Here is a 16,690-nt window from a genome sequence, read left to right as displayed (position 1 = left end):
TAACTCGATAAGAGACATCATGTTATGCACCATATCCAATAGGGTGCAACTATGACGTTTGGACACACCATCACACTATGGTGTTCCAGGCTGTATCAGTTGTGAAACAATTTCCACAATGTCTTAATTCTGTGCCAAACTCGTGATTCAGATATTCATCTCTATGATCATATCATAGATCTTTTATCCTCTTGTCACGACGATCTTTCAACTTCACACTGAAATTACTTGAACCTTTCAATAATTCAGACTCGTGATTCATCAAGTAAATATACTCAACATCTACTCGAATCATCTGTGAAGTAAGAACATAACGATATTCACTGCATGCCTCAGCACTCATTGGACTGCACACATCAAAATGTGTTACTTCCAACAAGTTGCTATCTTGTTCCATCTTACTGAAAACGAGGCTTTTCAGTCATCTTGCCCATGTGGTATGATTTGCATGTCCCAAGTGATTCAAAATCAAGTGAGTCAAAATGGTCCATTTGCATGGAGTTTCTTCATGCATATACACCAATAGACATGGTTCGCATGCCTCAAACTTTTCAAAAACGAGTGAGCCCAAAGATCCATCAATATGGAGCTTCTTCATGCGTTTTATACCGATATGACTTACGTGGCAGTGCCACAAGTAGGTGGTACTATCATTACTATCTTTTGGCATGAACATGTGTATCACTACGATCGAGATAAACCATTCATTTTAGGTGTAAGACCATTGAAGGTATTATTCAAATAAACAGAGTAACCATTATTCTCCGTAAATGAATAACCGTATTGCGATAGACGTAATCCAATCATGTCTATGCTCAACGCAAACACCAAATAACAATTATTTAGGTTTAACACCAATCTCTTTGGTAGAGGGAGCGTGCGATGCTTGATCATATCAAGCTTGGAAAAAACTTCCAACACATATCGTCAGCTCACCTTTAGCTAGTCTCCGTTTATTCCGTAGCCTTTTGTTTCGAGTTACTAACACTTAGCAACCGAACCGGTATCTAATACCCTGGTGCTACTAGGAGTACTAGAAAAGTACACATTAACACAATGTATATCCAATATACTTCTATCGACCTTGCCAGCCTTCTTATCTACCAAGTATCTAGGGTAATTCTGCTCTAGTGGTTGTTCCCCTTATTACAGAAGCACTTAGTCTCGGGTTTGGGTTTTACCTTGGGTTTCTTCACTAGAGCAGCAGCTGATTTGCCGTTTCATGAAGTATCCCTTCTTGCCCTTGCCCTTCTTGAAACTAGTGGTTTCACCAACCATCAACAATTGATGCTCCTTCTTGATTTCTACTTTCGCGGTGTCAAACATCGCGAATACCTCAAGGATCATCATATCTATCCCTGATATGTTATAGTTCATCACGAAGCTCTAACAGCTTGGTGGCAATGACTTTGGAGAACCATCACTGTCTTATCTGGAAGATCAACTCCCACTCGATTCAAATGATTTTTGTACTCAGACAATCTGAGCACAAGCTCAACAATTGAGCTTTTCTCCTTAGTTTGCAGGTTAAGAAAGTCATCGGAGGTCTTATACCTCTTGACATGGGCACGAGCCTGAAATCCCAATTTCAGCCCTCAAAACATCTCATATGTTTCGCGACGTTTCAAAAATGTCTTTGGTGCCTCAACTCTAAACCGTTTAACTGAACTATCACGTAGTTATCAAAACGTGTATATCAGATGTTCGCAACAACCACAGACAACGTTCGAGGTTCAGCACACTAAGCGGTGCATTAAGGACATAAGCCTTCTATGAAGCAATGAGGACAATCCTCAGTTTACGGACCTAGTCCGCATAATTGCTACTATCAACTTTCAACTAATTTTTCTCTAGGAACATATCTAAACAGTAGAACTATAGCGTGAGCTACGACATAATTTGCAAAAACCTTTTGACTATGTTCAGGATAATTAAGTTCATCTTATGAACTCCCACTCAGATAGACATCCCTCTAGTCATCTAAGTGATTACATGATCCCAGTCAAACTAGGCCGTGTCCGATCATCACGTGAGACGGACTAGTCATCATCGGTGAACATCTTCATGTTGATCGTATCTTCTATACGACTCATGTTCGACCTTTCGGTCTCCGTGTTCCGAGGCCATGTCTGTACATGCTAGGCTCGTCAAGTTAACCCTAAGTGTTTCGCGTGTGTTCCGAGGCCATGTCTGTACATGCTAGGCTCGTCAACACCCGTTGTATTTGAACGTCTGAATAAAACACCCGATCATCACGTGATGTTCTGAAACAGCGAACTGTCGCAACGGTGCACAGTTAGGGGAGAACACTTCTTGAAATTGTTGTAAGGGATCATCTTATTTACTACCGTCGTTCTAAGCAAATAAGATGTATAAACATGATAAACATCACATGCAATCAAATAGTGACATGATATGGCCATCATCACTTTGCTCCTTTTGATCTCCATCTTCGGGGCTCCATGATCATCATCGTCACCGGCATGACACCATGATCTCCATCATCATGATCTCCATCATCGTGTCTTCATGAAGTTGCCTCACCAACTATTACTTCTACTACTATGGCTAACGGTTAGCAATAAAGTAAAGTAATTACATGACGTTTAAGTTGACACGCAGGTCACAAATAAATAAAGACAACTCCTATGGCTCCTGCCGGTTGTCATACTCATCGACATGCAAGTCGTGATTCCTATTACAAGAACATGATCAATCTCATACATCACATATATCATTCATCACATCCTTTTTGGCCATATCACATCACATAGCATACCCTGCAAAAACAAGTTAGACGTCCTCTAATTGTTGTTTGCATGTTTTACGTGGCTGCTATGGGTTTCTAGCAAGAACGTTTCTTACCTACGCATGAACCACAACGTGATATGCCAATTGCTATTTACCCTTCATAAGGACCCTTTTCATCGAATCCGATCCGACTAAAGTGGGAGAGACAGACACCCGCCAGCCACCTTATGCAACTAGTGCATGTTTGTCGGTGGAACCGGTCTCACGTAAGCGTACGTGTAAGGTTGGTCCGAGCCGCTTCATCCCACGATGCCGCCGGATCAAGATAAGACTAGTAACGGCAAGCATATTGAACAATATCGACGCCCACAACTACTTTGTGTTCTACTCGTGCAAAGAATCTACGCAATAGACCTAGCTCATGATGCCACTGTTGGGGAACGTAGCAGAAATTCAAAAAATTTCCTACGTAACACCAAGATCTATCTATGGAGAGACCAGCAACGAGTAGAAAGGAGAGTGCATCTACATACCCTTGTAGATCGCTAAGCGGAAGCGTTCAAGTGAACGGGGTTGATGGAGTCGTACTCGTCGTGATTCAGAACACCGATGATCCTAGTGCCGAACGGACGACACCTCCGCGTTCAACACACGTACAGCTGGACGATGTCTCCCACGCCTTGATCCAGCAAGGAGAGAGGGAGAGGTTGAGGAAGACTCCATCCAGCAGCAGCACAACGGCGTGGTGGTGATGGAGGAGCGTGGCAATCCTGCAGGGCTTCGCCAAGCACCTACGGGAGAGGAGGAGGTGTCACGGGAGGGAGGGAGGCGCCAAGGGCTCAGGTATGGATGCCCTCCCTCCCCTCCACTATATATAGGGGCAGGGGAGAGGGGGGAGGCGCAGCCTTGCCCCTTCCTCCAAGAAAGGGGTGCGGCTAAGAGGGGGGGAGGAGTCCATCCTCCCCAAGGCACCTCAGAGGTGCCTTCCCCCTTTAGGACTCTCCCCCTTTTCCTATATCTTGGCGCATGGGCCTCTAGGGGCTGGTGCCCTTGGCCCATGTAGGCCAAGGCGCACCCCCTACAGCCCATGTGGCCCCCGGGGCAGGTGGCCCCACCCGGTGGGCCCCCGGGACCCTTCCGGTGGTCCCGGTACAATACCGATGACCCCGAAACTTGTCCCGATGGCCGAAACAGGACTTTCTATATATAAATCTTTACCTCCGGACCATTCCGGAACTCCTCGTGACGTCCGGGATCTCATCCGGGACTCCGAACAACATTCGGTAACCACATACAAACTTCCTTTATAACCCTAGCGTCATCGAACCTTAAGTGTGTATACCCTACGGGTTCGGGAGACATGCAGACATGACCGAGACGTTCTCCGGTCAATAACCAACAGCGGGATCTGGATACCCATGTTGGCTCCCACATGTTCCACGATGATCTCATCGGATGAACCACGATGTCAAGGACTCAATCGATCCCGTATACAATTCCCTTTGTCTAGCGGTATGGTACTTGCCCGAGATTCGATCGTCGGTATACCGATACCTTGTTCAATCTCGTTACCGGCAAGTCTCTTTACTCGTTCCATAACACATCATCCCGTGATCAACCCCTTGATCACATTGTGCACATTATGATGATGTCCTACCGAGTGGGCCCAGAGATACCTCTCCATTTACACGGAGTGACAAAATCCCAATCTCGATTCGTGCCAACCCAACAGACACTTTCAGAGATACCCGTAGTGTACCTTTATAGCCACCCAGTTACGTTGTGACGTTTGGCACACCCAAAGCACTCCTACGGTATCCGGGAGTTGCACAATCTCATGGTCTAAGGAAATGATACTTGACATTAGAAAAGCTTTAGCATATGAACTACATGATCTTGTGCTAGGCTTAGGATTGGGTCTTGTCCATCACATCATTCTCCTAATGATGTGATCCCGTTATCAACGACATCCAATGTCCATGGTCAGGAAACCGTAACCATCTATTGATTAACGAGCTAGTCAACTAGAGGCTTACTAGGGACATGGTGTTGTCTATGTATCCACACATGTATCTGAGTTTCCTATCAATACAATTCTAGCATGGATAATAAACGATTATCATGAACAAGGAAATATAATAATAATCAATTTATTATTGCCTCTAGGGCATATTTCCAACAATCACATCACAAGCATGCCCTACAAAAACAAGTTAGACGTCCTCTACTTTGTTGTTGCAAGTTTTACGTGGCTACTACGGGTTTCTAGCAAGAACCATTCTTACCTACGACACAAAAACCACAACGATGATTTATAAAGTTTGCTATTTTAACCTTCAACAAGGACCGGCCACAGTCAAATACGATTCAACTAAATTAGGAGAAACAGACACTCGCCAGCCACCTTTATGCAAAACTAGTTGCATGTCTGTCGCTGGAACCGATCTCAAGAACGTGGTCATGTAAGGTTGGTCCGGGACGCTTCATCCAACAATACCGCTGAATTAAAATAAGACATTGGTGGTAAGCAGTATGACGATCACCGCCCACAACTCTTTGTGTACTACTCGTGCATATCATCTATTCATAGACCTGGCTCTGATGCCACTATTTGGAAAAGAAGCATGCAATTTCAAAAATTTCCTACGCTCATGCAAGATCTATCTAGGAGATGCATAGCAACGAGAGGGGGAGAGCATCTTCATACTTTTGAAGATCACAAAGCGTAAGCGTTTATCAACGCGGTTGATGTAGTCGTACACATTCACGATCTGTCCCGATCAAGTACCGAACGTATGGCACCTCCGCGTTTCGCACACATTCAGCTCGATGACGTCATCGCCTTCTTGATCCAGCAAGACATGTGAAGTAGTAGATGAGTTCCGGTAGCACGATGGCATGGCGACAGTGTTGGTGAAGAACAATCTCCGCAGGGCTTCGCCTAAGCACTACGGAAACTATGACGGAGGATAAACTAGAGGGGACCGGGTTGCCGGCACACGGCTTGGTGAATCTTGATGTGTCTTTGGTGCTAGCCCTGCCCCTCTATTTATATGTTGAGCCCTCGGGTCGAAACTTGGAGCAAAAGCCTCCTCAAAGTCAGTTTTGCCTGAAAGGCAAGAGTCCCACTCGGACTCCAGGACCAAATGCCACAATCCTTGGCGTCTGGCCCCGCCAGGGTATCCGATGTTTGGCCTCTGACCTCCACAAAACTTTCTTTTGCACCGAGCTATAGCCCCGTGGGCCTGACCCCTTGGCCTAACCATATCATCCAATATATCAATCTTTACCTCTGGACCATTTTAGAGATCCTCCCCATGTCCGTGATCTCATCTAGGACTCCGGAAAACATTCAGCTACCAACATACATAACAAATATAATACTATATCGTCAACGAATGTTAAGATTGCGGACCCTACGAGTTCAAGAACTATGTAGACATGACCGAGACACCTCTCCGGTCAATAACCAATGGCGGGACTTGGATGCCCATATTGGCTCCTACATATTCTATGAAGATCTTTATCGGTCGAACCTTATGACAACATACGTAATTCCCTTTGTCTATCGGTATGTTACTTTCCCGAGATTCGATCGACGGTATCTTCATACCTAGTTCAATCTCGTTACCGACAAGTCTCTTTACTCGTTCCGGAATACATCGTCCTGCAACTAACTCATTAGTCACTTTGCTTGCAAGGTTTCTTATTATGTGTATTACCGAGAGGGCTTAGAGATACCTCTCCGATACTCGGAGTGACAAATCCTAATCTCGGTCTATGCCAACCCAACAAACACCTTCAGAGATACCTGTAGAGCATCTTTATAATCACCCATTTATGTTGCGATGTTTGATAGCACATAAGGCATTCCTCCGGTATCCGGGAGTTGCAAAATCTCATGGTCAGAGGAATATGTATTTGACTTGAAGAATGCAATAGCACTAAACCTGAACAATCATAATGCTAAGATAACGGATGGGTCTTGTCCATCACATCATTCTCCTAATGATGTGATCCCATTTATCAAATGACAACACATGCCTATGGTTAGGAAACTTAAACATCTTTGATCAATGAGCTAGTCTAGTAGACTTACTAGGGACACATTGTTTTGTCTATGTATCCACACATGTATTAAGTTTCCGGTTAATACAATTCTAGCATGAATAACAAATATTTATTATGATATAAGGAAATATAAAATAGCAACTTTATTATTGCCTCTAGGGCATATTTCCTTCAATTTGAAGGCATTGTTTTTGGAGGAGCGCACATCCGATGGCATCCCGAGATATTTTTTGCTCAAAGTTTCATTTGGGACATTAAGTAAACCTTTGATTTCAGCCCTTACACTATCAGGAACTCCCTTGATGAAGAATATGGAGGATTTATCATAGTTGATTCTCTAGCCCGTGGCCCGGCAGTATGTGTCCAATAACTGGTGCACCCCTGATGCTCCCACTTCATTTGCCTTGAAGAATAACAGCCTATCATCTGCAAAGAATAAGTGCCTAACAGGCGGTGCCAAAGGAGCCACTTGAAGTCCATGCTTGTTAGATGACTCTTCTCTTGATTTTATAAGGCACGAAAGGCCCTCTGCTGCTAGCAAGAACAAATAAGGAGAGATAGGGTCCCCCTGTCAGATCCCACGTGTCGGTTTAAATTGTTGAAGCTTCTTACCATTGAACAATACAAAAAAAAATTAACTGGCATGACCATGCTCATCACAATCCCGACCATCGTTCTGTGAAGCCAAGTTTCAACATAATTGCTTGGAGATAAGACCATTCCACTCTGTCACAAGCCTTCATCATGTCTAGTTTCAAAGCACAATGTTGGTTCTACTTTGCTTTGTTCCTTTTCATGAAGTTGAGACACTCATAAGCAGTAATGATGTTATTCGTTATAAGCCTGCCTGGGACAGAGGCTGACCGCTCTTCTGAAATTATATCCAGAAGAACTAGCTTCAAGCGGTTGGAGATAACCTTAGATGTTATCTTGTAAAGAACATTGCATAGGCTAATGGGGCAGAACTGTGTTAACAGAATGGGTTTTTAACCTTTGGAATCAGAACCAGCAAAGTATCATTAATGCATTCCGCTGACTCCCTGTCGTCCACTATCCTGAGCACTGCTTTTGTTACCTCGTCGCCACATACCTCCCAATGTCGTTGGAAAAAATGTGCGGGAAAGCTGTCTGGACCCGGTGCCTTCAACGGAAACATCTGGAACAATGCTTTTTTAACCTCGTCCTGTGTGTATGACGCATTGAGAGTTGCATTCATTTCTGCTATGACCTTGCTAGGGACCATGTCAATTACCTCCTCCATATTCTTAACTCCCTCTGACCTGTAGAGGGTGTTATAAAAAGCTGTAGTCACAGCCTCAAACTCATCCTTGTTCTCCGTGATACGACCATCCGGCAGCTGCAACGTTGTTATCTGGTTTTTCCTTCGGCGTCTGCTTTCTCTCAAATGAAAGAAGTATGTGTTTTTGTCCCCATGCGCCAGCCATTCCAAATGCGCTCGCTGCCTCCATAGGATTTCCTCTCTATCATAGAGTTCCACAAGTCTGTCTGTTATCTTGGTTTCCAAGTGTGAAGGATAGAATCTACCTGGAGCCGACCGCAAAGATTCCAACTCCTTTTTCAGTTTCCCTATCTCCAAACGCACATTGCCAAAGTGGTTGCGCTCCCAAGTTGTTAAATTAGATGAAAGAACGGATAGTTTAGTTTGGATTCCAGCCACACTCTCAGTAGGAGATGAGCTCCATCCCATGTCCAATAACTGCTTGCAGTCCGGGTGGCGTTCCCAGATAGCTCATATTTAAATGACCACGGGCCACTTCTCCATGCATGCACGTAGTCTTGTTGGAGCAACAGTGCTGAATGATCAGATGATGCCACTATCTGATGTTCCAGTATTGCATGCGGGAACTGATGCATCCTGCTGGGCGTGGCAACGCATCTGTCCAGCCGAACACGTGTAAATGTGTCACCCGCAACCTTTTTCCGAGAGGTCTATCTGTTCCCTTCGTAGCCTATATCCACCTGTCCGCATGTATCTATGGCATCCCTGAAGGCGTCCATTTGTGCTTGGCTCCTCTCTCCGACCCCGTCGTGCTCTTGGGCTATCAACACTTCATTAAAATCACCTAAAACTTCCCGCAGGCGGTCGCTAGTGCTGGCGATTCTCCTCAACATATTGCACGTCTTGTATATTTCTGGAACTTGGGCTTCTCCATAGACAAAGGTTAATCTACTCAATGAACCACATAATTAATAGTTACATCAATATGATACTTAGAGTAGCCAATTACTTCTACTTCATTCCAAAAAATTCCTAGTCCACCACTTCTACCAGAACTACTAACAGCAAAACTCTTATCGAAACCTATTATGCCGGCTAGATTCTCCACTCTGGAGCCCTCTATTTGGGTTTCAAGAATGCAAGCTATAGAGGGGGCAAATTGCTTCATCATATCATGAAGCTCATGAACTGTCGCGGGTTTGCTAGCCCCTCGACAGTTCCAACATAGGATATTCATTACGCTAGTCGCGACCCCTCAGGGAGGCCCGCCAAATGCGCATTAGTATTTTTGGTCACCGCTGTATTCTTTCGAACGGTCTCTCACTTATTAATGGACTTGACTTGGTCCTTTTCGGATCCTACTTTGATGATAGACTTTGAGGCACCTCTGGCAGTGGTAGCATCAAGGGCTTGTTCGCTTGATCTGGTGGTGGTGTTGACTTGTGTGTGACTGTCGGGTTAGCTTGGCTGCACCTCTCTTTTTGTTTTTCTCTGCCTCCTCCATAGTGACATCAGGCTCATACTCCTCAGGGTCCATGTCTTCCCCATCATAAGAAGGATTCTATTGCATGTCTCCCGTGCCACGACCTCTGCTAGCTCGGCCACAGCCTCTTACTCCCCTAGTCCCATGGCCTTTTCCTGGCCCTCGACCTGGCCCCTTAACCAAGAATCTTTTAGATCCTTGAAAACTAGTGCTTTCGGGGGATGGACCACATCACCAAACTCCTTGAACACGTGCCCAAGGTATCCACAAACTGCACATAGTCGTTCAAACTTTACCTGAAAGATAACTCTCTACAATTTATCCTTTTTCTTAATCACTAGGGAGACATCATTCTTCAGAGGTTTAGTCACATCTATTTTCACTCTCACACGAGCGAAGTTCCCTTCAAAATCCTGTGATTTTGGCTCAGCATAAATGAACTCACCAACTGTGGCCGAAAGCACCTTAATCTTGGGGAAGAAACCGTCTGGAAGGTCATGGATCTACATCCATATATCTATCTTGTTGAGCTCTATTGTCGATGGTTTTGTGTAGCCATCATAGGGAGTTAACACTACCGCTTTCCCCTTGAAAGTCCACGGACCTTCCTCCATCACTCGTTCCCAATCACCTAGGCAAGAAAATTGCAACATGTATATTCTCTTCCAGTGGCCTGATTTTCACTTCCTTCGCCAGGTCCCAAGCCACCCTCATGTCCTCGTAGAACCAATACTGGCTATAGGTCTTCTCTGTGTGAACCCTTTCTATTGCCATCCACCGGGTCGCCTCACCCGGTAGTTCCTTGTCATCCACTACCACGTCTTGAAGGTCCTCTTCCTTCAGCTCAAGTTCCTCCATCATTGCCTCCAGATCGGTCACAACTGTACCTAAGCCAGATGCAATATCCTCCATATGTCTCTTGCTCGAGAAATTCTTTTCTGCGGGCGGAATAGTACCCATCGCTCCTATGTCCCTCACCACCAGCGAGGCCCTCAAGCCCCGGTGGTCACTTGAGAGAGGAGGAGAGCGAGGTAGAAACAATCTCTACGATGGGACGAGGATCGCCGCCACTGAGAGGAGAGGAAAACCCTAACAAGAGGGGATCACGTAAGTCATGAAATTAAAGGATGCGTTTGATAGGCTGCATTAGGCCCAGCAAGGACCGCGTGGGATGTTTTTGGGCTTTTTGGTTGCCTGGGTCGCACTGAAAAGTTGGCACGCATAGAACCTAAAGCACCACTGGGACTGCATCGAAAAGAATGCTAAAAAATTGGCTGTTTCTACCGGGGGAGGCTAAGTCTTGCACTAGGGGTTGCGAGTACCATGTTTCTTCTTCCACCTCTAGTAACCTCCTTCTCTAATATTTTTCTTACGTCCCTTCTAATCTATACAACGGTGCATCGATTTGAGATAAGCTCAACATAAAAAAAATATGTGCATCGATGTTGTGGTTCCATTTTGAGATCAGTTTGTAGTTTTGTCTACTATAAATGTTCAATTTCGTGTTCATCTTTGGAGCTAGTTTGGATGAATTTTGTCAAATTTGTCGTGCATGATTGACCGTTGGAAATTTCCTTAGATCAGTAGCTTCATCTTACAGTTTCACACAACTTTTGTGTTGAACATTTTCTGTTTCGACGATCATAGACAATTAAAATTTGACTTCTTCCTTGTGAAAAGTATGTACGCATATGTGTGATGTGTGTTAATGACACTTCTTAATCTCGGTCTCCCCTCCTGTGTCCTGATACACCGGGGTCGCTTGTCACATCCCTAGTTCTGGTATGCTCAAGGCTAGCTAGTCATGTGTCTATCATGTTTAAATTTCATTTAGATTTGAATTGAGGATTTGGGAAACCCTCAGAAATCATTTTTGGAAATGACCCAGATAAAAATAGCTCCAAAAAGGTCCAAGAAAATGTTCATGTTGCTCTATGAAAATATTGGTCAGAGGTAAAAATAAAACCAATATATCTAGGAACTCATAAATATTTATTTTGGCCATTCAGAATTAGTCCAGTAATTATTTGCGTTGGATAAATATTTTTATATACATAAAATATTGTCCAATAATTTTGTTAGTTGTTGAGGAGCTCTGGAATAATCCAAATAGTTCCTACAAAAATTGACATAAGAAAATATATTAGTTTAGTATTATTTTTAAATCAGAAACAAATGTTAGAAAATAGAAAAGAAAACAAAAGAAGAAACTTACCTGTGCAGCCTAGCCTGGCCCAGCGGCCCAGCTGACTGGCGACGCCAATCGTCGTCCTCCTGGCGCCAGGAGGACGATGGGCACTGATACGTCTTCGTCGTATCTATAATTTTTGATTGTTCCATGCCAATATTCTACAACTTTCATATACTTTTGGCAACTTTTTATACTATTTTTTGGGACTAACATATTGATCCAGTGCCCAGTGCCACTTCCTGTTTGTTGCATGTTTTATGTTTCGCAGGAAACGAATATCAAACGGAGTCCAAACAGGATAAAAACGGACGGAGAATTATTTTGGAATACTTATGATTTTTGGGAAGTAAAATCAACGAGAGACGGTGCCCGAGGGGTCCAGGAGATAGGGGGCGCGCCCCAGGGAGGCAAGCGTGCCCTGGACTCTCCTGGGGCCTCCATAAGGCGCTTGACGCTCTTCTTCTGCCGCAAGAAAGCTAATTTCATGAGAAAAATCTGGGCGAAAGATTCACCCCAATCGGAGTTACGGATCTCCAGATATAAAAGAAACGGTGAACGGGTAGAATTCCAGAACGCAGAAACAGAGAGATAGATCCAATCTCGGAGGGGCTCTCACCCCTCCCATGCCATGGGCGCCAAGGACCAGAGGGGAAACCCTTCTCCCATCTAGGGAGAAGGTCAAGGAAGAAGAATAAGAAGGGGGGCTCTCTCCCCCTTGCTTTCGATGGCGCCGGAACGCCGCCGGGGGCCATCATCATCACCGCGATCTTCACCAACACCTCCGCCATCTTCACCAACATCTGCATCACCTTCCCCCCTCTATCTACAGCGGTCCACTCTCCTGCAACCCGCTGTACCCTCTACTTGAACATGGTGCTTTATGCTTCATATTATTTTCCAATGATGTGTTGCCATGCTATGATGTCTGAGTAGATTTTCGTTGTCCTATTGGTGGTTGATGAATTGCTATGATTGATTTAATTTGCTTGTGGTTATGTTGCTGTCCTATGGTGCCCATCATATGAGCGCGCGCGTGGATCACACCATAGGGTTACTTGTATGTTGATAGGACTGTGTATTGGAGGGCAAGAGTGACAGAAGCTTCAGCCTAGCATAGAAATTGATACATACGGGATTGAAGGGGGACCAATATATCTTAATGCTATGGTTGGGTTTTACCTTATTGAATGTTAGTAGTTGCAGACTGCTTGCTAATAGTTCCAATCATAAGTGCATAGAATTCCAAGTCAGGGATGACATGCTAGCAGTGGCCTCTCCCACATAAAACTTGCTATCGGTCTAGTAACGTAGTCAATTGCTTAGGGAAAATTCCACAACTCCTACCACCACTTTTCCACACTCGCTATATTTACTTTATTGCATCTTTATCTAAACAACCCCTAGTTTATATTTACGTGTTCTTTATTATCTTGCAAACCTATCCTATCACACCTACAAAGTACTTTTAGTTTCATACTTGTTCTAGGTAAAGCGAACGTCAAGCATGCGTAGAGTCGTATCAGTGGCCGATAGGACTTGAGAGAGTATTTGTTCTACCTTTAGCTCCTCGTTGGGTTCGACACTCTTACTTATCGAAAGAGGCTACAATTATCCCGTATACTTGCGGGTTATCAAGACCTTTTTCTGGCACCATTGTCGGGGAGTCATAGCGTGGGGTGAATATTCTCGTGCGTGCTTGTTTGCTTTATCACTAAGTAATTTTTATTTGTTGTTCTTAGTTCTTCTTTATCAGTAGTTATGGATATGGAACACAAAATACCAAAAAAATTAGAGGTACTTGCTACTCATGTAGATGGGGTAACTCCTAAAAATCCCCATGCTCATTATGTGAAAGATATTATGTACTACTTTGATAATCCTGATAAAACCCCATTCAACTTTATAATGGGAGACACGTTGGATCAACGTGAATACTTTAGGAATTATCCCTCGACACAAAAAGGGAAACTATTATGGGATCAATTTATTATGTTGCGTTGGTATGCCTGGAATCTCTGCTTGAGATATGATATTACTTGTTGCTCTAGGATGAAGGCTCCACACCTTCCCTTTTCATGCAAATTTAATGATAATGAAACCTTAGCTTCTTATGCTAATGGTATATATGATTACTATGATGTGGAACAAATAGAAGAATTTGTTGCTTTTAAGGCTGCTGTCGGTGTACAAGAGTAGGGGTACCCTAGTATCCCGAACTCGTGCACGGGCAGTTGCAGCGCCCCGCGGCAAGGCTTGCCGGGCGACCGCCAAGACCCTCCGTGGCTCCCTTGAAGACCATTCAAGAACAAAGTACTCAAACCAACGCCCCGACAAGAGGAGCTTGCCGGGAAGGCCAACCAAGGCCCTGGCAAGAGGAGCTTGCCGGGAAGGCCAACCCAGGCCCCGACAAGAGGATCTTGCCGGGAAGAGACAAGACCCCGGCAAGAGGAGCTTGCCGGGAAGGCCACTCAAGGCATACCAAGAAAGCTTGCCGCGACGCGCCCTGCGTCCCGGCAAGGCCCGGAGAGCAACAAGCTCCAAACACGACAAGACGACGACCGCGGCAAGGAGCTTGCCGCGGGAAACCCCCACTTCGTGCCCGCGCTCCAGCACACCTGCTAACGTGTCGCTCTAGGACTCTCCCAAGCACACGTGGCAGGAGGCTATGCAGCTAGGGGTGCGCGGTGGCAAGCAGAGATGAAGAGAAGGCCATCGTGGCAAACGGTGGCGCTCCTAACGGTCACTTTTTGCACTGTTTAGGCAACTCAGACAGACATTTAATGCCCTTGTCCCCTGCCGTCAGAGTTAGGTAGGGTGCACTATATCCACAGTAGCGGTAGCTGCACCTACCGCATCCTTTTCCATTTTTACCCTTCTTGTCTACGTTGCCCCTGTCGGTGACCCCTTGAAAGTATAAAAGGAGGCCCAAGCGCAACGTAGAAGGGGTTCGGCCAGCTCGGCTCATTCGGAAGCACAAGAAACACTCCCACGCTCAGTCTGATAGCGTCCATCGCTCCTGAGCAAGGATTCAATATACACAAACAAGCAGCAGTAGGGTTTTACGCATCTGTGCGGCCCGAAGCTGGGTAAAAACCGCTCGCGTGTACCGCCTCGATCCGCTCTTTGTGCGGCCTCCGCCCTCACCGAACCGAAAGGGGCCCTGTCCCCATAGGTGTTGGTGGAATCAGCCTCCCCGACATCTCTGGCGCGCCAGGTAGGGGGCGTCGAGATCGTGCGAACCCGATCCGGCGTGCACGCGAGCTAAATCTTCATCGTCTTCACCGACATGCCACCGAAGAAGAAGGCTTCGGGGGCAACAGCCCCGTCTGCGTCGCTTCCACCACCTCCGGAGCAGGCGGACGGTGGAGTGGACGCCGGCGGAAGAATGGATATCGACGAGGGTGCCCACAGCACTGCCAAGTCCAAGGACAAGGCCGCGCAGACCTCGGCGTCCATACTCCCACCGCGCCCATCTCAGGAGGCGCGGGACCAGCAGCGTCATGGCGTTCGCAGCGCCATACGTCCGCTGGCCCAAGATCAAGCTGGTGGTTCGCGTGGCGTTCAAGACCAGCATGTACGCCAGCATGCTGGCCCCAGCGAGGTGCGGTCGCCTGGACGGGACACTGCTCCTTCTAACTTGGTTAGGAGTCCGAGCATGTCCCGCTCCTCGCACCGTTCACCTCTGCCACCCACCACGCCGGCGGAAGCCTTGGCGCGGGCCCAGCTACTCCTAGATTATCCTCCGACGGCGGACAAGACCGACGAATGGAGGGCCACTATCCAGAGCCTCATCGGCTTCGCCAACGACGACACTGCGCGGCAACCAAGCACCTCGCTGCCGCGGCAGAACAGCCGGACGCAAGCCGATGGCAACAAGACTGGGGGAGGTGCGACTTCCATGCACTCTCCACTACGAAGTCCAAAATCGCCGACTCGCCGGGTCCACCCCGACAGCGGCTCCACCGCGTCGTCGGACCCACGAGCTCATCGCGACCAGCGCCAAGTTCTCCATGAACGACAACAAGAAGACGCTCGAACCCGCATCGAGCGCCGAAGAGAAGCGCGACGTCAATCCGACAAGCGCGCTGGGCCCTCTGTTGACATGCATGCGCCAGGGGAACCAGGCGATCTGCCGTACGCGGTAGGTTGTCCTGCGTTCACCCATGAGCTGCAGCAAGTCCAGTGGCCCAGCACAAAGAATTTCAAACCAGACGTACCAGAGAAGTACGACGACAAGACGCATCCGTCGGAGTTTCTCAGCATCTACACCATCGCGGTGCAGGCTGCCGGGGGACGGGACGACAAGATCCTTGCCAACTACTTCCTGCTGGTACTCAAGCCCAATGTCAGATCCTGGCTCATGCACTTGCCGGACAACTCCATATCCTCCTGGGCTGATCTGTGCCATCAGTTTGTTGGCGCCTTTACAGGCGGCCACAAACCACATGGCCAAGAGAGTGATCTTCATCTACTCTCCCAGAAGGAAGGAGAGCCACTGCACAAGTACATTCAGAGATTCAGCCGTGTACAGCACAACATCCCAGACGTCCACCCCGCCGCGATCATTAGCGCGTTCCATCAGAACGTGCGAAACTGAAGGATGAGGGAGGAGATGGCGATGTGTAAGATCAGAGACGTCAGCGAGCTTTACGCCCTGGCCGACAAGTGTGCACGCGCTGAAGAGGGGAGGAGGCTCCCCGGAGAGGATACAGGAGCAGGAGGATCTGACAGTGAGGATGCCGCCCCGACAAGGAAAGGCCGGCGGCGGAACAACAGAAGGAAAAAGAGCAAGGAAGTGCTAGCTGTCGAGCAGACCGGCAATGGAGGTGGCGCCAAGGAAGCTAAAGCTGGTGGCTCCGACAAGGAGGCCCAGCCTGTGGTGGCCGCCAACAAACAGGACGGCTCCGGCAAGCAGTATTGTAAGATCCACCGCACCAGGGGTCACGATCTCCAG

The sequence above is a fragment of the Triticum dicoccoides genome, chromosome 2B (assembly GCF_002162155.2).
Source record: "Triticum dicoccoides isolate Atlit2015 ecotype Zavitan chromosome 2B, WEW_v2.0, whole genome shotgun sequence".
NCBI classification, from domain to species: domain Eukaryota; kingdom Viridiplantae; phylum Streptophyta; class Magnoliopsida; order Poales; family Poaceae; genus Triticum; species Triticum dicoccoides.
The sequence above is the reverse complement of the archived record's forward strand: the minus strand, read 5'-3'. Positions refer to the sequence as shown.